The following is a 25,082-nucleotide window of genomic DNA, read 5'->3' on the forward strand; positions in this document are numbered from 1 at the left end:
ATTATCTTCAAGTTATCACTGTCTTTTAGCCAGATCTTGCTCCTTTTTCAATCTCAATATCTCTGCGATCTACCTGTTCCCTTCAATTCACACTATCAAGTCCCTGAGTCAGTTACCTGTTTCTCTATTTGCAGCTACGTCTTTTACTTGCACTTTTCACCACCTTTAAAGTGCTTTGACAAAGCAGGTCGCACAGATGTCAGTGAGCTAGGCAGAGTTTCAGGAGTGGCCAATAGCTGCTGCTAACAGTTGCCCAATAATAAGAATCCATTTCCAACTCACTGAGGGAAATGCTACACACTCGCACTCACTGGGGGTCAATTCATATTCACGAGAAAGAGGATCTGATTGGCCTGGTTTAGGTAAAGTTCTACCAAGGGTCCAGTCAGCCTTGGTCAGGTGGGTAGAGGTCACATAGTAGAAACATCTCTGTGCATGACCTCTCTCTACTAATGAAGCAGGCATGTCTCAGAGAAAACCCTGGTAGGTATCTTCTATTCTACATGATAAATGAAGACTCAGTGAGACAGACAGGATATTAAGAGTTAACACTAATGCCAAGCCTAAGAAAATGACTTTGAACATAGGAAAGCTTGTCCTTGAGCCTTTTGCACAAAGGGAAGTCTATTTAGTATCTGTTGGGCTCAGTGATTAAGTGAAGCCTAGAGGAAAGAATCAGAAGTGGTCTAGAATGGAAAATTTTTTTTTCTTTTTTTGGCTGTGCTGGGTCTTCGTTGTGGGCTTCTCTCTAGTTGTGGCGTGCAGGCTCAGTAGTTGCAGCGCGGGGTTTAGTTGCCCCGCGGCATGTGGGATCTTAGTTCCCCGACCAGGGATTGAACCTGCGTCCCCTGCATTGGAAGGCGGATTCTTAACCACTGGACTACCAGGGAAATCCCTAGAATGGAAATTGAGCAAAAGATCTCTGTCAGAGGAAGGATGAGAATAGGCCATCAGATCAGCTCAACATAAGGATGCTGCCAAGGAAATATCAATGGGATGAAAATAAGTAGAGCTCGTATTTTTTGTTCTTTGTTATTATTAGCTTTCAGAATTTTTCTTACCTTACTAGGTGTCAGTCAATGACCAGGGATCAAGTAAGTTGACCAAAGGTCACAAAGGATCTAGGGAGTGGTTTGGAGTCAGTAATTTATACAGACTAGCTCAGTTGGAAATCCAGAGATTTAATGATCTTGTAGAGAAAGCTAAGGGACAGGAGACAGGAAGAGTTTAGAGAGAGGCTCAGGAGGAAAGGAGGAAAATGGAGTAGTGACACATTCATCGTGGGCTGGCAAGGCTGGACTACACGTATTGGTCAACTTCATCCACATCTGTTACAGGCATAACAGATAACAAAATAATAATAATAACTACACTAAGAGGGAAATTGAGTTCTGAGAATAACTTTACAGGGGAAGGGAACAGCTTGCAAAAAAATAAGTACCCTGGCGGTGGGGGGGAGTTGGGGACATGTTGGTCAGAGGGTACACACTTGGAGTTAGAAGATAAATAAGTTCTGGGGATCTAATGCACAGCATTGTGATTATAGTTAACAATACTGTGTTATATACATATACTTGAAAGTTGCTAAAAGACTAGAATTTAAATGTTCTTATCACAAAAAACAATGACAATTGTGTGATGGAGGTGCAGTGAAGAACAAGATAAACATGGTCATTGCCCTCAAGGAGCTTGCAATCTAACAGGGCAGGCAAACAAGTAATTACACAAATAACTATCTAAGAACTTGGTAGAAATCTATAGAATACCTAAGTACTTTGATTACAATTTCACGATTTAAAATACACCACCACTGGGCTTCCCTGGTGGTGCAGTGGTTGAGAGTCCGCCTGCCGATGCAGGGGACACAGGTTCATGCCCCGGTCCGGGAAGATCCCACATGCCGCAGAGCGGCTGGGTCCGTGAGCCATGGCCGCTGAGCCTGCGCGTCCGGAGGCTGTGCTCCGCGACGGGAGAGGCCACAACAGTGAGAGGCCCGCGTCCACCACCTTGATTTTCACTTACTTGCAGGACTTCTGATATTATGTTCCAGGCAGTGCTTAATCCTTGCCTTTCCCTGTTCTATTACCAGCAGTACCCAGACCCTGTCAGGCATCAGCAAAGAAACAGATTTTCAATTTTCATTCTTCCACTTGACAGATCATTATTTTGAATCTTTGAAATTTGACCATAAGCTACCTGTGAAGTGAAGTAAAACATGTTTAATCATCTGCTCTGTATTCTGGAATTGCTCATAGTGTTTGAAAGAATGCTGATTGATTAAAGAGTCCAGTTATCACAGAAACTACTGGAGTTTTGTTATCTAATCTCTATCGTAATTCATGGATAAAGATTTAGGAAGTCTTAAAAAATTTTACATGCTGTTTTCTCAGAGGCAACATAAAAAGGCATATGCTAACCTAAGAAAGCAAATATATTATTAATGTATTAGCTAGGATGCTTTTAGCTGCAAGTAATAGCAATTCTGATTCAATGGAAATTTGTCCTATGCAACAGAAAGTCCAGAGAGGAAGAACTTCAGGATTGATAGATTCTGTAGCTCAACACTATTTTCAGGGATCCTGGTTCTTTCTGTATCACAGCTCTGTCTTCTCTGGGCATCCTCTGGATTCATCTTCAGGCTAACAGCAAAAAGACTGCTGTGGCAGTTCTAGGCAACACATCCTGAAATGACAATATTCAGAGGGGGTAAGGAGAAGAAACCATCTCTTCCTGTAACTCTTTCTTAGAAAAAAGGAAATATGCCCTAGAAACCCTCTAGCAGACTTCTTCTTCCACTGGGCAAAGTAGGGTCTCATGCCTGTATTTGAACCGAACACTGGCAGGGGAAATGGGGTTAGCCTGAGACCATTCAGCCCACCCTTGGGACCGAAGCAGAGGTCAGCTTCCTCTGAGGCATCTGACTGTGAGGGCTATGGATAGGTCTCTGAGCAAAATCAGTGTTGTATAAGAAAAGGGCACCTGTGTCCACGTACACTTCCTGAACCATTTTTTCAAGATAACAGCTTGAGTACAGAATGATAATTCTGAAACAAATCAGTGGCATTGGTGGTCATCTGATTGAATGTACATAATTGTCATAAATGTTGATACACCTAGTTCACTGAGAAAACACTGAAGAAAATTGTTCCTCTTCTGATAACGCTTAACGGTGTTATATAATGAGAGCATGTGAAAATAAGATTTTTATTAACCTTCACAAGATACTTAAAATTCCAGTCATGAGAAGTGAAGATTACCCAAATGTATCACAAGAGTCCTGTCAATTGAACTGGAAACTGGGGAATCTTGTCCATAGGCCTAGGTCACCAAACGTATGGCCTCTCAGATTAGCACCAGCTCAGGATAATATTTCACCTTCATTACATTGTTGAACCTGTGTGGTTCATTTCAGAGAATATTTGTACTAGTCAGGATAGGCTAGATTATAATACAATAACAGACAACTCCAAAATGTCAGAGGGGTTACAGAATAAAATAGTTCTCTTACAGGAAGTCCCTTGGAGCTCTGCTAGCTGTCCATGAGTTGGCTTGGCACTTGCAGGCTGCACTGGTCTCTGAATCCTTCTATATCAAAGCATTTCCCCCCACGAAGTGACATTTCATTGGCCAAGCGAAGTTACATGGCCACATCGAACTTCAAGGGGCAGGGGATCCGTACTTGTACCCAGCAGTAGAGGAGAATTAGATACTAATAAATAGTGATAATGCCTGACACAATATTCATAATAGAGTCACAAATAGATTCTATGAAGCACATTCTTTCTAAATCGATTTGCTATTGTCAGTATATGAAATGCTGCCATCAAGGCGGCCCTTCTTTCTAAAATGATTCTTATAAGAAGTCATGACGAATGTTACTTTGGTGGTGCCTACTCATCCCATGGCCCCTTCCTTCTAAGAAAAATCCATCCGCCTCACCCAACTGAGGGGGCAGGCCTAGACCTTCCTACTTATAGCACATGAATTGTAGCCTCAACAGATTGTTCTAGGGTTGGGTGAAAGCCCAATCCAAGCTGGGCTATCAAGAGTCTCTTTCTTTTGAGAAGCTGGACTTAGGACATAGCAATAAATACTATTGACTGCTTAACGGGAACATAGAACGGGACATAGGCTATGTCAGACACTTTCTTGACAATATAGACAAAACTCTTCAAAAGAAAGAAAAAAAACAGGCAGGCAGGAAAAAAGCGTAGGTAATCAATCACCCACGTGGTCCTTTAATCACAAGTTCTGACTTTCAAGTTACAGTCTAGTCCTCCTAAAACTCTGTATACTTTCTGACTTTGGACTCTGTGCGAAAGCACTGTGTTCTACCAAGGCTTCCATCTTCTGTTTAAATTGGTTTGCAGTGGGTTTCTATTTCTTACAGCCAAACAATGGTTGCAATAGCCAAAGCACAGAATAACTTATACTGTCCTGAAAATGATTAATGTACATTAGGGGCCCATTGGTCCAATGTTCCTCTTACCTGTAGTTTTAAATTATAGGACATTATTTCCCAGAGTGTATTCTCTGCAACAGTGATCCTCCACCCTGCTCTGTGGAACAACAGATCTAGGATCAGATAAGTTTAGGAAGTGCTGCATCCTGCATCCCCCCTTAGGAGACTGTAATATACATTAGTATATTTAAGGGTCTGAGAAATTCTGCAATAAAGAGACCTGTTAAATCTCCTTAACCCAGCATTAGCAAATGGGTACATGCATTTTCATGTAATACACATTAAAACCTCTTGGAGCATGTGCTCTGAGGAGATCAACTCTTTGAAAGTTGCTATTAAGTAGTGATTTAGGAGGAGTACTTTTCGCTGCAGCAGAAATCTGTTGAACAGTGCTCTCTTCCCTTCCTTTTTTAACAGCTACCTAATGACAAAAATGATTATTTAACAAGAAAAAAAAAAGTGAGTACCAACCTAAGGAAAGCATTGCTCCCACCAGATGTCTCACTACCAAGATGAAGTTTAGAATTAATAGTCTTGTGCTTCATTTTACTCTAGATGAAAAAATGCCTTTTCACAAGGAGGGAAAGATCTCCAAAGAGTGGGATGAAACATGTAGGTTTTCTTGAGTGACCTTGGAAAATTACTGAGGAATCTCCTTCTAGAAGCTATCTTTGGGATATCCTGTCTGACAGCTGATAGGAGAACCCATGACTAGGACAGCCACTGTTTTATATTACCTCTGTGCCTTATACAAATTAACAGGACTTAAAAGACTGCTTAACGCTTTGGCTTCCTGGCCAACTGAAGCAATAAGAGCTCAGGTTGGTGCTCCTTTAAAGTAGAACCGGATTACACACAATGAGCTAAGAATCAAGAGGGGAAGTAGCACTGTACTCACAGTCATCTTCAAGATCAAATGATTTTTTTTCTGCTTCCATTTGTCCTAAGAGGTTTTTAGGTAGAGAATGAAGATAGTTATTAAACCCTTATTGTGTGCCAGATACTGTCCTAGCCACTTTATATTTGGGACCTAATTTACTAACTCTATAGGTAAGTGTTACTTTTGTAGCTAAAGACACCAAATCCATAAAAGTTTAGGCAATTTTATTACAGTCTCTTTGTTAGGCAATAACCTAACTTAGGCAAGAAAAAACCAATTCCATCTGATTCCAGATGCACTTTGTATTTAAACATGCTTGTCACACAACAGCCAAATGATGTTTTACCTATAGTAAATGATGCAGTCTAACAGTATAGATAAAGAAGAAAGGGGTGTGTATATGTGTGTTTGTTGCACCCATGTCTGTGCGTGCTTTTAACTGGAGCAAAAGATTAACTCAAATAGTTCATGTAAAAAAAATTGACCTCGAGCTTCCCTAGTGGCGCAGTGGTTGAGAGTCTGCCTGGCGATGTAGGGGACACGGGTTCGTGCCCTGCATGTGGGAAGATCCCACATGCAGCGGAGCGGCTGGGCCCGTGAGCCATGGCTGCTGAGCCTGGGTGTCCGGAGCCTGTGCTCCGCAACGGGAGAGGCCACAGCAGTGAGAGGCCCACGTACGGCAAAAAAAAAAAAAAAAAATTGACCTCAAAGGGAACTTCTGGCTAGGATTTCTTTTTTTAATCATGAATATTTCAGTTCAGTAAATAGGACTATTAACATTATTGGAAGACATATTCAGTATATCTGTAGGCTTTGATATTCAAGGACAAACAAGAGCCTGAAACATTAAGGCGTCAGTGTTTATGACATGACCAGAATTATCTAAATTGATGCAGTGATTAAAATGTTTCATCAGGAAACAGTTTATTCAGGGAATCCTGGATGAAATGCTGTGAAATCATTGGTGAACTATTAAATGATGCATATAAGTAGGAAGATGAAATCCCAGAACTGTGCTTCTTCCCATTTCATCTTTCTTTTAACTTCAGTTCTCATTACAGCTTGAAGAAAAGTATTTTCTTTTTTTTAAATTTTGATATGGTCCAATTTACCTATTTTTTTCTTTTGCTGCTTCTGCAGCCTTTGTCTTTTTTTTTTAATTAATTAATTTTTTACTTATTTTTGGCTGCATTGGGTCTTCACTGCTGCGTGCGGGCTTTCTCTAGTTGCAGCCAGCAGGGGCTACTCTTCCTTGCAGTGCACAGGCTTCTCATTGCAGCGGCTTCTCTTGTTGCAGAGCACGGGCTCTAGGCACGCGGGCTTCAGTAGCTGTGGCACGCAGGCTCCGTAGTTCTGGTGCACGGGCTTAGTTGCTCCGAGTCATGTGGAATCTTCCCGGACCAGGGATTGAACCCATGTACCCTGCATTGGCAAGTGTATTCTTAACCACTGCGCCATCGGGGGACTCTCTAGAACATAAGACTTTGAGTATATATTCTTAGAAATAGGTATTCTAAGGACAAAAAGATAAATTTTAAATTTCATCTAGTAGTCTAATTAGTGAAAAATACTTGGATCACTCTGAAACTATTTTATGGACATTATAGAGCAAATGATTATGTTAATGTGTTGGGATCCAAAATGTAGAAAATGAGCCCAGGGTGCCTTCTACCTGAAAGCAAGGAAGTTATCAAAGACTGTTGGGATCATATCAAAATGACCCAAAAGTCAATTTCCTCTAGGCTCCCTCTAGCCAAATACAGAACAATTTAAACATCCAAAAGAAAAATGATTGCAACAAATTGAAACACATTGAATGTATAAAATCCATGCATTTGGGCTTCCCTGGTGGTGCAGTGGTTGAGAGTCTGCCTGCTGATGCAGGGGACACGGGTTCGTGCCCCGGTCTGGGAAGATCCCACATGCCGCGGAGCGGCTAGGCCCGTGAGCCATGGCCGTGGAGCCTGCGCGTCCGGAGCCTGTGCTCCGCAATGGGAGAGGCCACAACAGTGAGAGGCCCGCGTACTGCAAAAAAAAAAAAAAAAAAAATCCATGCATTCATAATGATATGAAAAAGAGAAAGAAAGTTAATTAATTAATTAGCTAATTAATTACATAAAATACAAAAAATTACCGGTCACCATCACAAGTAGCTAAGGCATTGTATGCTCGCTAGGGCTGCCATAACAAAATACTACAGACTAGGTGGCTTCAACAACAGAAATTTTTTTTCTCACAATTCTGGGAGTTAGAAATCTAAGATCAAGGTGTCAGCAAGGTTGATTTCTTCTGAGGCCTCTCTCCTTGGCTTGCAGAGGCCAACATTCTCCCAGTGTCCTCACATGGCCTTCCCTCTGTGTATATTTGTGTCTGAATTTCCTCTTCTTGTAAGGACACCAGTCTTGTTGTATTAGGGGCCACCCTAATGACTACATTTTATCTTATTTGCCTTTTAAAGACATCTCCAAACACATACTGGGGCTTAGGACTTCAACATATGAATTTGAGGAACAACACAACTTAGTAACAACAGGCACCGAGTCCTTACTTTGAAAATTAAAAACTAAAGGAAAAGAGGAACTTCTCTGGCAGTCCAGTGGTTAGGATTCCATGCTTCCACTGTAGGGGGTGTGGGTTTGATCCCTGGTTGGGAAACTAGGATCCTGCATGCCGCACGCAGTGCGGCCAAAAAAAAAAATTGTTTTTAAAAGAAAAAGAATTTATCCTGCCCATCCTGTACAAAATACACTAAATTACCCTAATTGAGGAGGGAAACCCAGTTAATAAATTTAAACAGAGGGACTTCCCTGGTGGCACAGTGGTTAAGAATCCACCTGCCAATGCAGGGGACACAGGTTCGAGCCCTGGTCCGGGAAGATCCCACATGCCTCGGAGCAACTAAGCCCATGCACCACAACTCCTGAGCCCATGTGCCGCAACTACTGAAGCCCACGTGCCTAGAGCCCGTGCTCTGCAACAAGAGAAGCCACCACAATGAGAAGCCCCGCACACCTCAACAAAGAGTAGCCCCCGCTCGCCACAACTAGAGAAAACCCGCAGGCAGCAATGAAGACCCAAAGCAGCCAAAAATAAATTAATTAATTAATTTTAAAAATAAATGTAAACAGAATGATTGAATTAGAAAAACACTATTTTGTGGTATAGGCAGTGCTTACCAATGGATGATTAAAACTATTAAGGAGAAAGGTTGGTAGTTCACTTTACAATGATTAAGCTGTTACCACTTGAATCTACCAATCAATGTAGCATCACTAAAAGTAGAACAACCAGATGTTATATGCCTCCTGATGTGACGCAACATAACTTACGTGGCATCGCCTACGAGATATTCTTGCTAAAGAAGCTAAAACTGAATCTAATTGAACCTTTAGTACTGACTTCCAGTTTACAGGAAATACAGTGGATGGGAGGACAAGTTGAATTATACTATGAAGAAGCAATTATCCAAATCCAGAAGGTAAGACATTCTACAGGGTAACTGACCTGATTTTGTCAACAAGTCAATGGCGTGAGAAAATAAAGGGAAAGACGACTGTTCTAGATTAAGAGAGACTTAGTCACAACAAAATGGAATGTATTAACCTTGTTTTAATACTGATTTGAACAAACCAACCATAAAAAGTGTTTTTGAGATAATGAGAAAAATGTGATCATTATCAATGAGAGATATTAAGTAGTGTTAACTTTTAGGTGTGATGATATTATAATATGTTTTTTTAAGTCCTTATTGTTTAGATATATACAGAAGTATTTAAGGTGAAATGATAGAGAAGCGTCAGACATTTGCTTTTAGAAATACAGAAGAGAAAGGAAAGAGGAAGGAAGGGAGGGAGTGATAGATGATAGATATGGCAAAATGTTGATAATTGTTGAAACTGCTAGGCCAAAAGTTCTCAAAAGTTGTCCCCAGACCAGCAGTGGTAGCATCATTTGAGAATCTGTTAGAAATGCTAATTTCTAAACTCTGAGGGTAGGGCCCAGCAATTTATAGTTTAACAAACCCTCCAGTTGATTCTGATGCAACTAAAGTTTGAGAACCACTGTGCTGGACAAAAGGAGGTCTGAGAATTTTAAGTGTTGAATATTTTTCAGTATGTTTGAAAACTGTCATTATAAAAAAAAAGTTGAAAAAAACGCAAGCATTTGTGGTATATGCAAGAGTCTGAAGGAGAATAAATTGTAACTACCTCCAGGGGTTTTTCATAGCATAAATAACCCTAAGAAGTGAATTACAGGGCATGTGAATTATCTCTCAATAAAGCTGTTTGAAAGAGAAAGTAAGTTAGTGTGTTTTTCTGTGGATCTCCTTGAAGGTGCCTTTCTAAGGCTTGATTTTTTTTTTTTCTTTCTAAGACAGGCTTCCCTTTCATTCTCTCCTTTAATAAGCATTTATTGAATCTAATGCTGTGCCAGGTACTCTGCTGAGGGATGGGAAGATAAAGATGGATAAAATGCAGTTGCTTTCCTCAGTGGTTCCACAGCATAATGGGGAAAAGAGACAAAGGAATCACAGTGTAATAAGTGAGGGTTAAACTGGGGGTGAGTAAATGCAGGATGGCACCAAGACCGACAATGATGGAGGGCTTACTGGAGTAGGGGACACTTGTGCTGAATTGTAAAGGCTGAGTTGAGATTAATGAGATGGGGAGCAAGTCTCAGAGACATGCAAGAATACCACTCACTCACAAAGTCACAATAAAGAGCTGCCAGTGGCTAGGACAGAGCAAGGGGTTCATGGCAGCAGTGGACAGAGACAAGACCCCAAAGGAACCAGCCTGCCAGACTTTTCACCACTGCTGTCTCCATCAGTATTTCCGTGAATGTACACAAAATGTAGTAAAATCCCTAGCAACTGGAAAATAATCCTAAGAGCCAGACTATGAAATTGTGAAAGTCTAGAGCAATCAAATAAAAGGAAAAATTTGGCCTAAAACCATTGCTCACATCTGTATAAACCTATACTGCTAAAAAGAATGCTAAGAGACTCCTTTGTATAGAATTGTTAGCTAAATATAACTACCTAATCATTTGTGAATAAATTGAAATGAGCTATCTTGGGAAAGAATAGAAATGTCACTATTCTTTAACCACAGATTCCATCTTAGATATGGGGCTTGGAAGCAGGTATTTCAAGCTCTTTGAAGATTTTTTAGTGTTATTGTTCTAATCCATATTGCTTTTTTAAGTCAAAATCTCAGGAATGTTGTGCCTATCAAATATAACTATCTTCTGTTGCATTTTCTATATATGCCACAAATATTAACTTTAAAGAAAGTGAAATGTAGTGAATAGATTTTTGACAGCATTAAACCAATTGAAGAATTCCATAAGTAACAAAATGAAAGATTTTTCCATAGAAATATAATTAAAATTTATTATCAATATAAGCAAGGAACATATTTCCCTGTTACTTGAATAATACATGCTAAAAGAGGAAATTAAGTTCAATAAAATTCTATTAATTGAGACTATGATAAAGCAAAGATTTGGCTTTCTATGCATTAGCATGGTATATAAAATAAGAATTTTCTAGGACTTAATATAAACAAGGTTTCCAGAGTAATATTGTTTAAAATCACCAATCATATTTTTCTCTGTGTTAAACCTGAGGTTTGCCCATTAATTATAAAATATTGTTGAGTGTCACAGCATACTAAAAAGAATACGGGCTTTGGAGCCAGATAACCTAGACCTGAATTCTGGTACTACTGCTTACTAGCTGTGTCATTTGGACCATCTTATTTGTCTCAGCCTCAGTTTCCTGATCCTACCACCATCTTCCTCACAAAGGTTTTATGAGGTCTAACAAAAATGGTGTGTACAGCAGCAAGCAGGTTACCTGGCACAATGAAAGCATTCTACAGATATTATTAGTTCCCTTCAACTATAGTCTTCTGTACAAAAAAAACTTAGTGGCTTAACACAAATATTTAGTATTTCTCACATTTCTGTGGGTTATCTGGGTAGTTCTGCTTTGGGTGGAATTGCTAGGCTAGGCACTGGGATTGCTAGAAGATCCAAAATGGCCTCACTCATTTGGCTGACATTTGTTGCTAGTCAGACAGGGCTGTTGCTTAGGGCACCTCAGTCCTTCTCTACATGGCCTTTCTCTGTCACTCAGGCATCTCACAGCATGGCGGCTGGGTTCAAAGAGGGAGCATTTCAGTAACAACAGGCAGTGGAAGCTGTCAGTTCTCTTAAGGTCTAGTTCCAGAAGACCTAGAATGTCACTTTGTCTACATCCTACTGGTCAAAGCTAGTCTAGATTCAAGGAAAGGGAAATAAGCTCCATCTCTTTTTTTTTTTTTTGCGGTACGCGGGCCTCTCACTGCTGTGGCCTCTCCCGTTGCGGAGCACAGGCTCCGGACGCGCAGGCCCAGCGGCCATGGCTCACGGGCCTAGCCGCTCCGCGGCATGTGGGATCTTCCCGGACCGGGGCACGAACCCATGTCCCCCGCATCGGCAGGCGGACTCTCAACCACTGCGCCACCAGGGAAGCCCAGCTCCATCTCTTAATGTGAAGAGTGGCAAGTATACTTGTAGGAGAAGTATTTGTGGGGGACAATCTTTGGAAACTAGCTACTTTAGTCTACCCTCTGGCCACAACAATTCACATCCTTCCAATGTGCAAAATATACTCACTCTTCAGAGCTCCTAAAATCTCATACTTTTATGGCATCAGGTCAAAGTCCGGGACTTTGTCAGTTAAATAAGGTCCAGGAGCAACTGAAGCTCTTCAAGGGTGGTCTCTCAAGTGCAGCCCTTATTTGCAAAGACCTGTGAACTAAAAAGAAAAATTATCTGTCCCACCTGCATGCAGCAATACCATGGTGAAAAAGGGACGGGATAACCACAATAGACACCTCCATTCAAAAAGAGGGGAATAGATATGATCCAGCAATCCCACTCCTAGGCGTAAATCCAGAGAAAACTAATTTGAAAAGATACATGCACCCCAATGTTCATAGCAGCGCTACTCACAGTAGCCAAGACATGGAAGCAACCTAAGTGTCCATCAACAGATGAATGGATGAAGAAGATGTGGTATATATATATAAAATGGAATATTACTCAGCCATTAAAAGATGAAATACTGCCATTTGCAGCAACATGGATGGACGTAGAGATTATCATACTGAGTGAAGTAAGTCAGACAGAGAAAGACAAATATATCACTTACATGTGGAATCTAAAAAAAAAAATACAAATCAACTGATTTACAAAAGAGAAACAGATTTGCAGACATAGAAAACGAACTTATGGTTACCAAAGGGAAAAGGGGGTAGGGGAAGGATAAATTAGGAGTTTGGAATTAGCAGATACAAAATACTATACATAAAATAGATAATAAGGTGCAACTGTATAGCACAGGGAACTATATTCAAAATCCTGTAATAAGCCATAATGGAAAAGAATGTGAAAAAGAATATGTATGTACATGTGTGTACATATATATTATCTATTTATCTATGTATATAATTGAATCACTTTGCTGTATACCAGAAACTAACACAATGTTGTAAATCAAATATACTTCAATTTTTAAAAAAATTTTTTAAGGGGTGGGAGGGATAGGAGGTACATAGCGGTCACCAGACCATAGTAATTCTGAAATTAGGCCAAGCACATACTATCATTTCCTACAACTCTGAGATCAGAGAATGTGCCTTAATTAAGGCCCAGTTCCACGTGCTGGGAGTATCAGATTCTCTAGGCCCTTGGCTCTGCCCTCGGAGTCATTCTTCATTTTCCATAAGAAATGGTCCAGGGACTTCCCTGGTGGCGCAGTGGTTGAGAATCCGCCTGCCAGTGCAGGAGACACGGGTTCGATCCCTGGTCCAGGAAGATCCCACATGCTGTGGAAGAGCTAAGCCCATGCACCACAACTACTGAGCCTGCACTCTAGAGCCCTCGAGCCACAACTACTGAGCCCATGCGCCGCAACTACTGAAGCCCACATGCTCTAGCGCCCGTGTGCCTCAACTACTGAGCCCATGTGCTGCAGCTGCTGAAGCCCGCGCACCTAGAGCCCATGTGCTGCAACAAGAGAAACCACTGCAATGAGAAGCCCGTGCACCTCAATGAAGAGTAGCCCCCACTCGCCTCAACAAGAGAAAGCCTGTGCGTAGCAATGAAGACCCAATGCAGCCAAAAAAAAAGAAACAGTCCATGTTTGCAACTGAGTAGCAGTCTCTGCTTGCTTCTTGTCCAGAGGAAGTTGTGGGCTCAGAGGCCTCTTTTGTTTTTCCACTATCTCTGTCCCTTCAGGCCATGCTTATATAATTCCTTTTTAAAAATCTTTAAGGGCTTCTAGTGTATCAAATTTTAACCCACTCTATTCGATAAAAGCCACACCCTCAAATCTCTGTGAGACAGGCCCCCTCTATCTTGGATTTAGAGTCAGGTGCTATGGGACAATGCCTTTAAGATTCTCAGGGTTCCTTTTGTCTAGCAAAGAAAATCCAAGAGGTGTGCACTTAAAAGTCTTAGAAGCCCTATCATCTAGCTGGCAGCACCTTGGATATGATTCTTGCCAGCAAAGTCCTGGCTGGGACTCTATATTCCTGTTTTATCGTGTGCAGCTTAGAGAAACCAACTGGTACTTGCAATATTCTGCCTGCAAATCTCCTTAGCCATACTGACAAGTTCATGAGGTATGTTTTCTATCTTGTATTGATGTATTACTACAGTCAACAGGGTTGCCAGACTTTCCACCACTACTTAACAGGGGTTGCCTTTTCTCCAGTATCCAATAACATTGTTACCACCCTCCTTCCAACTTCATTTACAGTTTCCTCAAAGCCCTTCTGGCCTCTGCCCTCCAGCTGGTCCCAAAGCCAATGCCACATGTTTTTAGCTTTTTATTACCATAGCACCTCACTTCCAGATTCCAATTTCTGTTGTAGTTTTCTATTGTTATATTAAAAAGAAAAAAACAGCCCCAAACTTAGTGACTTCAAATGACTGCAGTCATAGTGGTTGGATCTATAACATACACATGCTTCTTTACTCACATGTTTGGTCCCTCAGTGCTCTTCCTGTGGCCTCTGTCTCCACATGATATCTCATCCTCCAGGGTCACCATATGAGGCAGACATCTCTCCAGCAGGATAGTCTGGACTTCTTACATGATGGCTCAGGGTTCCAAGGTGCAGGAGGTGAAGTGCCAGCTCTCTTAACCTGAGCGCTTGGAAGTCCCAGAAAGCCACTTCTGTTTTGTTCTGTTGGGCAGGGCAAGCCACAAGACCAGCGCAGATGGAAGGGGAGTGGAAATAAACTCCATGTTATGAACTGAATGTTTGCATACCCCTAAAAATTCATATGTTGAAATCTAGTCCACAGTGTGATGGTGTTAGGAGGTGGGGCCTCTGGGAGGTAACTAGGTTATGAGGATGGAGCCCTCCTGAATGAGTTTAGTGCTCTTCTAAGAAGAGGCCAGAGAGCTAGCGCTCTCTTCCTGCCATGTGGGGAGGATACCACATGAAGTCAGCCATCTACAACCTGGAAGAGGGCTCTCACCAGGACCCAAACATGCTGCCATCCTGATCTCAGGACTTCCTGCCTCCAGAACTATGAGAGATAAGTTAGTTTGTGCAGTTTTGCTATGGCAGCCCGATCTGACTAAGAAATGACTAAGCTAAGAAATGACTACGCTTCACTTCTAAAGATGAGGAACAAAATGTGCATTCAGGGAGGGGAGGAACTGTCGGGGCTCAATTTTAGCCCCCAATTTTATCACAACAGTTAAGTCTAGCGCTGCCTTGTTCCTGCCTTGCAGGAAGTCTGGGTTCTGACTCCTTGTATGTTAGTGCATGTACATGTGGAGGTAGATCTCTGACTAGAATAAGCGCTGCCACTCTCACCCTCAAACCCTGATTCAGGTCATCGGGGAATGTTATGCCAGACATTAGAAGATTGCCGAGTTCCCCCTCCCTTTTTCTCTTTCCTTCCCTCCCTCTTTTTCTTTCTTTTTTCTCTTTCCTGTTTTTTTTTTTTTTCTTAAAGAGGCCATGATCTTGGTAAAGAAGTTAATCTTGCTTCTAAGTCAAATTAATGATATTTCCTTTGACTCAATCACCTTTTCTTGAACTATAAAATGCTATTTCAATCAATTACTATTTGACTGGTTTTCCCAAAGCAGTATAAGAGAGTGTGTCAAGTAGTATATTACTTATTACTGGTAGATTCCACTCCTGGCTGTTTGACTTACAGACTAGAGACTCAGACTCACCACTATGAGTTCAGTATGTGTAATGAGACTTTTAAACAATGGGCATAAATAAGAAATGTTCAATGCATGTAGAAATCTTAAATTCAAACAAAAAGGAAATAAGACCAAATGATTAAAAGATTAAGTTTGACTCTGTTTTTTAAAATCTTAAATCAGATAACTTCATAGCTTAAGGGTGATAGACAGGTATAGCGAGGCAAAATAAACTAGCCGCGGGGCAGAAAATTGTAGTAAATGGTTTATTTCTATGTAGCATGTCCACTGTGTCATATAGACCTTACTTTAGTCTCTAGTAGCTTTATTCACTTTATTTTTTTGTTGAGATATAATTCACATACCATAAAATTCACCTTTTTAAGATGTACAGCTCAGTGTTTTTTAGTATATTCACAATGTAACAACTATTACCACAATCTAATTCTAGAATATTTTCATCACCCCCAAAAGAAACCTTATACCCATTAGCATATACCCATTGGCTCTTTGTGTCTGGCTTCTTTCTTAGCAGCACCATATATCAGTAATTCATTACTTTTTATGGTCAAATCGTATATAATTATACAGATAATACCACATTTTATTTATTTATACATCAGTTAATAGACAATTGGGTTTTCACTTCTTGACTATTATGAATAACACTATGAACATTTGTGTACAGCTTTATTCACTTTAAAGATTCCTATAGAATATCCTAAATGAACAAGGTTAATGCTTTTTCATTTTTTAGTTTTTATTTTAATATTATAGAGAGTTTGGAAAAGAACGCTGTCTAAAAGAAAACTGATTTCTGGAGGGAGAAATTAGGGCAATTAATGAATAGTTAGATAAAGTGCAGAGTGTGAAGTTAGAAATTACAGGTCCACTTTACTAATCAAACTCATAACCCCGGGAGGATGACAAGAACATAAAAGAGAATTCAAGCTGTTTTTCAAGGGTAGGGGGGATTTATATAACAAAACTTAAATAAAAGTTCTCTGGTTTCAAGATTTACGGGAACTATAAACCAAATAAAATTGCCTTATTATGAAGATTTAGGCAAAGAATTCTTTCTAGCTAGTTATTTAACATCGAAAAAGGCAGAGTGCTTACCTCTCCTGTCCTGTTTCTTGTTTTGAGGGTGTTTTTGTTTCTACATATAATTAATGGTCCCCAGATGTACTTGTTTCTCAGAGCTCTATCTTTTCACTTTCGTCTTCCTTAGGGAACAGAGGTTTCCAATATTCCCCAAGCCCAAAGTTTAAAAAAAAACCAAACAACAGAGCCATGTTGACAGCATTTTTAGGAAATTTTCCTTTTGGGTCTAATATCAAACTCTCCTGTGTAATCCCAGCACATATCTCCACTCATTAACACTGACTTCAGGACCCTGTCGCTACCTAAAGCTTCTCTTTCCCCTGAAACTTTTCATTAGAAACCTCTTTGTTTTCACCACCGCTTCCTTTCCACCTGCACTTCACATGTCCTCTCTTTCATTAAACCAGCTCTTCAGCCTTATCTCTACCTCAAACGTCCTAAGTTTTCAGACTTCTAGCCTCTCCTGGTTCCTTTTTTCTCCCCTGGCCTGGATCCCAAAATATCAGCCGCTCTCTCACCAGTCCCCCACCAAGTTCCCTCAGCCTGGGGCTTTGGCCTCATCAACTCTCAGCCATCCAAACAGAAATTCACCTCATTCAATTTCTCTGTTCCAGGACTACTATCCTCCAGCCCCTCCACACTCCTGTGAAAGCCATGCACTCCACTGAGTATAGCTCAGAAATTATTTTATTCCCTTTCTATTCACAGTGGTCACTCCAAATCTTTATTATTCTCCTCAAGTCCCAGACTTTATCCACCATCCTCTTAACAGAAGCAGAAACAAAAGCAAAAACAGAGGCATCAGGCAGGGACTCCTTTAATGCCCCTCCATCTGTTAAGCTCTCTGAATCTTTCCTCATCCTTACATCTTTCTTCTTTTCTTACTGACCGCCTTCTCCGTGCCTTTTGTGCCCTTGGCTTCCTTCAAGACCTCATCCTGTCCACTTGCTCATAACAGCTTCAGGTTCTTCCTCACCATCTCCTCCCCTGAAGTCTCTACAGTCTGAAAACCTCCTTCCAGCTTCCTCATCTCTCTGGATTCACCCTTAACTTCCTAATTCGTTTCCTTGCCTTCAAACACTTTCCCTCTACAATCCAATCCCCAGTGCAGACAGAGTATCCAAAAACACAAATATGGTTGTGCCATTTCCATAATCTAAAATTTTCGGGCTTCCCTGGTGGTGCAGTTGTTAAGAACCCACCTGCCAATGCAGGGGACACGGGTTCGATCTCTGGTCCGGGAAGATGCCGCATGCCGCAGAGCAACTAAGCCCATGCTCCACAACTACTGGGCCTGCACTCTAGAGCCCGTGAGCCACAACTACTGAGCACGTGTACCACACCTACTGAAGCCCATGCACCTAGAGCCCATGCTCCACAACAAGAGAAACCACTGCAATGTGAAGTCCGCACACCGCAACGAAGAGTAGCCCTGGCTCGCCGCAACTAGAGAAAGCCCGCGCACAGCAACGAAGACCCAATGCAACCAAAAATAAATAATAAATAAATAAATTTTAAAAAAATAAAATAAAATAAAACTTTCCATGGCTTCTCATAGTCTCCAGGATAAAATCCAAACTCCACAGCCTGGTAGACAAGACCCTTCATCCTGTGAGCCCCATCTACCTCTCCAGCTGCATCTCTCCCCACTCCCCAAAGAGCACATTACACGTCTGCTACAGCAAACACCCAGTCATCATCATATACTTTTCATGTCTTCATGTCCCTGCCTAGATTGCTGTCTGTTATGGGATGAATGTGTCCCTCCTCCCAAATTCATGTGTTGAAGTCCTAACCTCTAGTACCTCAGAACTGACTCTTTGGAGACAGGGCCTTTAAAGAGGTGATTAAGGTAAACTGAGATCAGATGGGTGCTCCCTAATCCAAAATGACTGGTGTCCATGTAAGAAGAAGAGATTAGGACACAGACAAACAGGGAAGGCCATATGAAGACACAGAAAGATGGCCACCTACAACCCAAGGAGAGAGACCCTCAGAAAAAAAACCAACCCTGCTGATATCTTAATCTTGGACTTCTAGCCTCCAGAACTGTGAAGAAATTAATTTCTGTTGTTTAAGCCACCCAGTCTGTGGTACTTTGTTATCACAGCCCAAACTAATATACTTCCTATGTACTCTTCCAGAATCTCCTTCTAAATACCTACTATTTAGGCCACCTACTGCCTCCTTCAAACTTTGTGAATCCCATCTCTTCTCTAAGACACTTTTCTTATCAGCACACAGCCCCTCCTACCTTGAGCTCCATTCCTCCAGGTACTCCTGAGCTACCTACAGGCTCCATTACATTGTCACCCTCATCAGTCATCAAGGTTCTATATGCCTCAGTTGCTTCTTTAACGCAGAAATAGTGAGAGTAGCATCTATATTACCGTGTGATCAAACTCTAGACACGAAATATTAGGAACAGATATTTCTTTTCAGAGACACCAGTAGCCTTAGAAACCATCATAATTTCACATCCATATGAAAATTTCTCAGTATCTTCTAGTAGACCAACAACCTGACGTGATCTGAAAGTATATTGTGTCACACGGATGTTTGTTCAAGAAGTTTCTGTGTATTTTAAAGATTCTTGCCATGTACAATTAATGACATTTAATAATTTTTAACATTGAGCTTTTCAGATCTTACCTGTAGTATTTATGCCACCTAAAAGTGTGTTTTAAAGCATGGGGGTAAAGCATATGGGGGAATTTTACGTAAGGAAACAGGTAGTTGTAGAGTGTTGCTTTTTAAAGACACCCCCAAAAAAGAGTAATCCTTGAAGATGTGAAATAGGTTACAACCTTTGCCAGACCAGCTGGAGTTCTTACAAGACTGCAAAAGGCATCTTCCTTTAAAGATGGCACTTTCTGCAGTAACGATGGAGACAGAATCTGGCTGCATGCTATCCGAGGTCAAAGGAGTAGAGAGAAAGGAGCAATGACATGTGTCTATATCCTCACTCATTAGAGCCAGGAAGAGCATCTTAGGCAGGCAGCCAACAAAAGAGACGACAGGAAGATCACCTCTATCATGATGAAGGCACTGGGAGAACTGTGTGCTTGCCATATAGTTTGAGGATGAAGTCATCTCAGTAAGGCTTGCTTCAAGCACTTTTCAGGGTTATTGTATGACTATCCAGCTTTATTATGACTCAATTCTAACATTTTAAAGGAAATGAAAATGTGGTAAACACTTCAGGTGCAGAATTTAAGGGCAGAAATTGTATTTTGTAGGTAGAAGATAACACCTCCAAAAATCTAGTCTGAAAAAACAAACACAAAAAGACAGCCCAGGGAATTATGGAGGAAGAGTCGCCACAGACAGTATAATGCACAGAAGACTCCATAGTCTCATTTTCATTGCTGCCAGATGCTCTGCAGCAATAAAGGAAGATAGTCCCATTTCTTGGCTGGTACCTTCCTCACTGATTGCTTAAGTCACTATTCTTAACTTCTAGAAAAAAATCACAGTCAAAATCTAATCTGGTCCAGTTTGCAGTAGCTCTATTTCCTTGTCTGTTTCCAACTTTTCCTTATCCATCTTCCATCCTGTATAGACAGTGACTTAAGCAATAGGAGAACTCATTGGCCAAGAAATGGAACAGCCTCCCAGGCTTTTTTCCAGTGATGGGAATGAAATTGTAGGACAGTGCTCCTTCCTGCTCTGGGGTTATCAGTGTCAGATTCCTCTCTTTCCCACCATTTCTGGCTCCTACTAACCATCAAAAGGTATCTTATCTCAGGTGCACTGAAGTCCCACTTTAACCCCTAATTGCCAGAGGCATAGTAGCTAATTTTTAGGTGAGAGGGAAAGAAGGATATCTGGGGCAAAAGTACCAAACAATGGTACTACCTACCAACTTTTCACGTCATCTTACGTTCTGCACATTTTCCCGTCCTGTTGATCATTTTATACTGTGTCTATGGAAAAGATCCTGGGCTCCAAACCTGAGTTTAAAGTTTAACTTTGCTTCTTCACTCTTCCATTGTACTAAGCACCCTAATTGCTGCCTTGCTGTAGGTTCCTGGTGGTTAAGAACAGCAGTCTCACATCTGCACTAATCATTCTGTTATTATGACATTCAGACGAGGTGATGTATGTGAAAGGTCTCTGTGAACTCTAAATCATTATGGAAATATTAATAGTCATTTTTGTTGTCATTGTTCTAACATTTCGAATATACTGGGGAAAAATGCGCTGCAATTCATTCCTTTCTTCACTTATTCAACAAACTGTTGACCTTAGAGATGGAGAGGTAAATATGTATATATATATACACATACATATATATATATACACACACACACACATACGTATATATCATTTCTTCACTTTTACTTTGTCCAAAAAAGCTGTTTAAATACTTTACATAATTTATCTCATTTAATTCTCACAAAAACTCTTTCAGGTAGGCTATGAGGTAGGTATTATTATCCCTATTTGTGTAGGAGGAACTTTTGGCTTCTATACATGTATAGCTCAAGATCTCATAACTTTTAAGTGGTAGAACTGGTTCTTAGCCCAGGCTTTAAAAAGGTAATTTATTTTTATTGTGGTAAAATATATACAACCTAAAATTTACCATTTTAACCATTTTAAGTGTACAATTCAGTGGCATTAAGTACATTCACATTGTTGTGCAACCATCACCACTATTGATCACTAGGACTTTTTCATCTTCCCAAACTGCAACTTTTTAGCACCGACTGCCCATTTCCCCTTCCTCCCATCTCCTAGTAACCACTATTCTACTTTTTGTCTCTGTGAATTTGACTATTCTAGGTACTTCATGTAAGTAGTATCATATAATACTTGTCCTTTTATGTCTGGCTTATTTCACTTAGCATGTTTTCAAAATTCATCCATGTTGTAGCAGGTATCAGAATTTCATTCTTTTTTAAGGCTGAATAATATGCTTTTGAATGTATACCATATTTTGTTTATCCATGCATTGCTTGATGGACATTTAGCTCACGTCTTTTGAATGACAAACATCTTAACCACTAAACCAAGCCCAATTTTTATTTTAATAGCTATTACATTGTCAAAATATACTAAAAGCTAAAATGTTGCCCTTAAGATTTTACTCTGGGTGATTCTAGGACTCATTTAATTTCCCTAGCATAATTAGACATTAACAGGATTTCTTGCCTAATGTAATAGTACCAACTCAGATTATCAAGGATGATAGAAAAAGATATCTGCATGAATTGTGTCATTCTAAAATTAGAATTTATTTTGAAGAATTACTTTTCTCATTTCAAAATTAAAAATCTATTCTTTAAAAACACTGATAAGAGAAAAAAAATCTATTCTTTTAGCAAAAATGACGGTTCTGATCACCAATTCTAATCCAGTATAGTAAGAAACTTTTTAAGTTTAAAGGAAAATAATCCAATGGCAGTATCTTAACTTAGCCTGGTGTGAATTTACCAGAGCAGAGGGTTCCTCTCTTGTTGTGTTTATCTATCCGTAGGAGATCCTAACCCAGATGGTATTCCACTTATGATTTGGGAGACATCTAACAACATCATCTGAAAAGTTATACATTGATTTTTCAAAAATAAATCTTAATGTTTTTTAAACAGCTAGATTGAGGTATAAATGACATACAATGAATTATGTATACTTAAAGTGTACAACTTGACAAGCTTTGACATATGTATATATCAATTCACTGTCATGCATGTGGATATCCAAACATCCCAGCACCATTTTTTAGAAAGATTATCCTTTTTCCACTGAATTACCTGTATACCTTTGTCAAAATATCATTTGTTCATATACATGTGGCCTATTTCTGGACTCTCTATTCTTTTTCATTGATCTGTCTATCTTTGTGCCAATATACCTCACTGTCTTGGTTACTGAAGCTTTACAAAGTCTTAAAACCAGATAGAGGAGACTTCCCTGGTGGAGCAGTGGTTAAGAACCCACCTGCCAATGCAGGGGACACAGGTTCGAGCCCTGGTCCGGGAAGATCCCGCATGCCGCAGAGCAACTAAGCCCATGTGCCACAACTACTGAGCCTGCGCTCTAGAGCCCGAGAGCCACAACTACTGAGCCCACGTGCTGCAACTACTGATGCCCACACGCCTAGAGACCGTGCCCCGCAACAAGAGAAGTCACCGCAATGAGAAGCACGTGCACCACAACAAAGAGTAGCCCCCTGCTCGCCGCAACTAGAGAAAGCCCTCGCACAGGAATGCAGCCAAAAATAAACAATAAATAAAATTTTTAAAAAACAACCAGATAGAGTTAGTCCTCCAACTTTGTTCTTCTTTTTCAATTTTTTTGGTTATGTTAAATCCTTTGCATTTCCGTATGTATTTTAGAATCAGTTTGTCAATTTCTGCTGAGTTTTTTTATTGGGATTGCATTGAATGTATAGATCAATTTGGGGAGAACAGATGTCTTAACAATATTGAGTCTTCAACCTCATGAACAAAATATAGCTCTCCTTTTATTTAGGCCTTCTTTCAGTTCTCTTATCAATGTTATGTAGTTTTTAGTGTACAGGTCCTGTGCATCTTTAATCAGAAAATTATTTCATATTTTCAATGCTATTGTAAATGTCCTTTTCTTAAGAAATTGGGTCTTTAGACTGTATTAATTCATCTTTAACTATAGAATATTTGCATATACTACAATATGGCTGTCTGTTTTGAGTATACAAATGTTTTAATGTAAAGAATCTGTAAAACTTACCATACTTCCAGTTCTGTTTCTTATTGACTAGGAGTAGAATAAGTAGTCTTTGTGGAAAGGCTTCATCCAAACAGCTAAACATTTCAGTCCTTATTTATGGTTATTCCTTCCCAGCTACAAAGAAAACATGCTTCTCTCTCTAACTTTCTAATTAGGAAACCCATGAAAAATATATATATTCAAGTTGCAATTTTGGAGCCAAGTTCTATTTTTCTGGTGAATGAAAACATTTCCAGCTTTCTGCCACGATCCTGGAAGGTGCTTAACAAATATTTGTTTTGAAGGAATGAATAGTTAGCATATGGGGCACAGAGGCTCTCTGGGAAGATGCTTTCTGCAGTTGAAGGAGTCAGGATCTTTCATCTAAGCTCTGCCTGGGTTTTGTAATTTCACTCAACTTGTTTGTACTCACTACTTTGTATTTATTTCAAAGAACTTTTACAATGTGACCCTTGAGGAAGCTTAAATGTGGATGGATGGGAAGGAGCCAGTAGAGGTGTGTTGGTTAAAGTTGAGAACAGGAGAAAGCAGTCAGAGTGTAAGTGAATTCTTTGAAAAATCAGAAGAGAATAGCGTCCAGGGCACAGACGGAGGGTTGACCTTGCACGGGAGCAGGGTAGGTGCCTCTTCCTCTGAAACTGGAGGAATAAAGGTTACAGTGTGGGCTGAAGGGCTGTTGCCAAGACATTGAGGGAGTTGGGTGTGATGGCACCCGCTTCCTCTGAGAGTGAGAGGTGGAGCAGTAATAGAGGAGAACAGGAAGGTGTATGAGGAGGGTCCCAGTAAAGAACCATATTCTAGATCATCTCCTATTAATGATAACTATATCTTTAGGCTACAAAATTATTCCTTTTCTACCCTCCCCTCAACAATCACACCCCAAAACTTTGCCAAACCCTTTCCAAACCCTTGCTAGTGCCACTGAGGACCCAGTGATGATAGAGACCATGAATAAATGAATGAAAAACTCATCTTTTAAGAAACAACTTGTATGTATATAAGCATTGTGATTTTTCTGATGATTTCCGGTTACGTTGTAAGATGATAAGAATTAAGTATTAGGAGTCATTTTTGTTCCCATGATTTTAAGCACAAACCAATATAATAATTCCTTTAGTAGTTTAAAATTTCAGTATTACTTTCTATCACATCTTTAGCACTTTGAAACTCAAAGGTGAGAAACAGTTTCATTATCTAGACTCTCCTCTACCAGTGATAAGTAGTTGATAACCACTGATGTCAGCCATAAAATTAGTCTTATTTCATCTATTCTAAGATGCATATTTTTTCACATTTTAATAGCTCAGAAATCAAAGGGTATCTTACAATTGAAGACATCTTCCAATTATAATTGGAAGTATTTTTTTAAATACACCAAACATAGGTGGCCCTTATGACTGATAGCATCATAGATTCCATGAAATAGACCTTTATTAAAAAAATTAATTTCTTTATTATTTATTTTTGGCTGCATTGGGTCTTTGTTGCGATGCATGGGCTTCTCATTGCGGTGGCTTCTCTTGTTGTGGAGCACGGGCTCTAGGCGCACAGGCTTCAGTAGTTGTGGCTTGCAGGCTTAGTTGCTCTGCAGCATGTGGGATCTTCCCAGACCAGGGCTCGAACCCATGTCCCCTGCATTGGCAGGCAAGTTCTTAACCATTGTGCCACCAGGGAAGCCCCATGAAATAGAACTTTTT

This window comes from Hyperoodon ampullatus (genome assembly GCF_949752795.1).
Source record: "Hyperoodon ampullatus genome assembly, chromosome: 8".
In the NCBI taxonomy this organism is placed as follows: Eukaryota; Metazoa; Chordata; class Mammalia; order Artiodactyla; family Ziphiidae; genus Hyperoodon; species Hyperoodon ampullatus.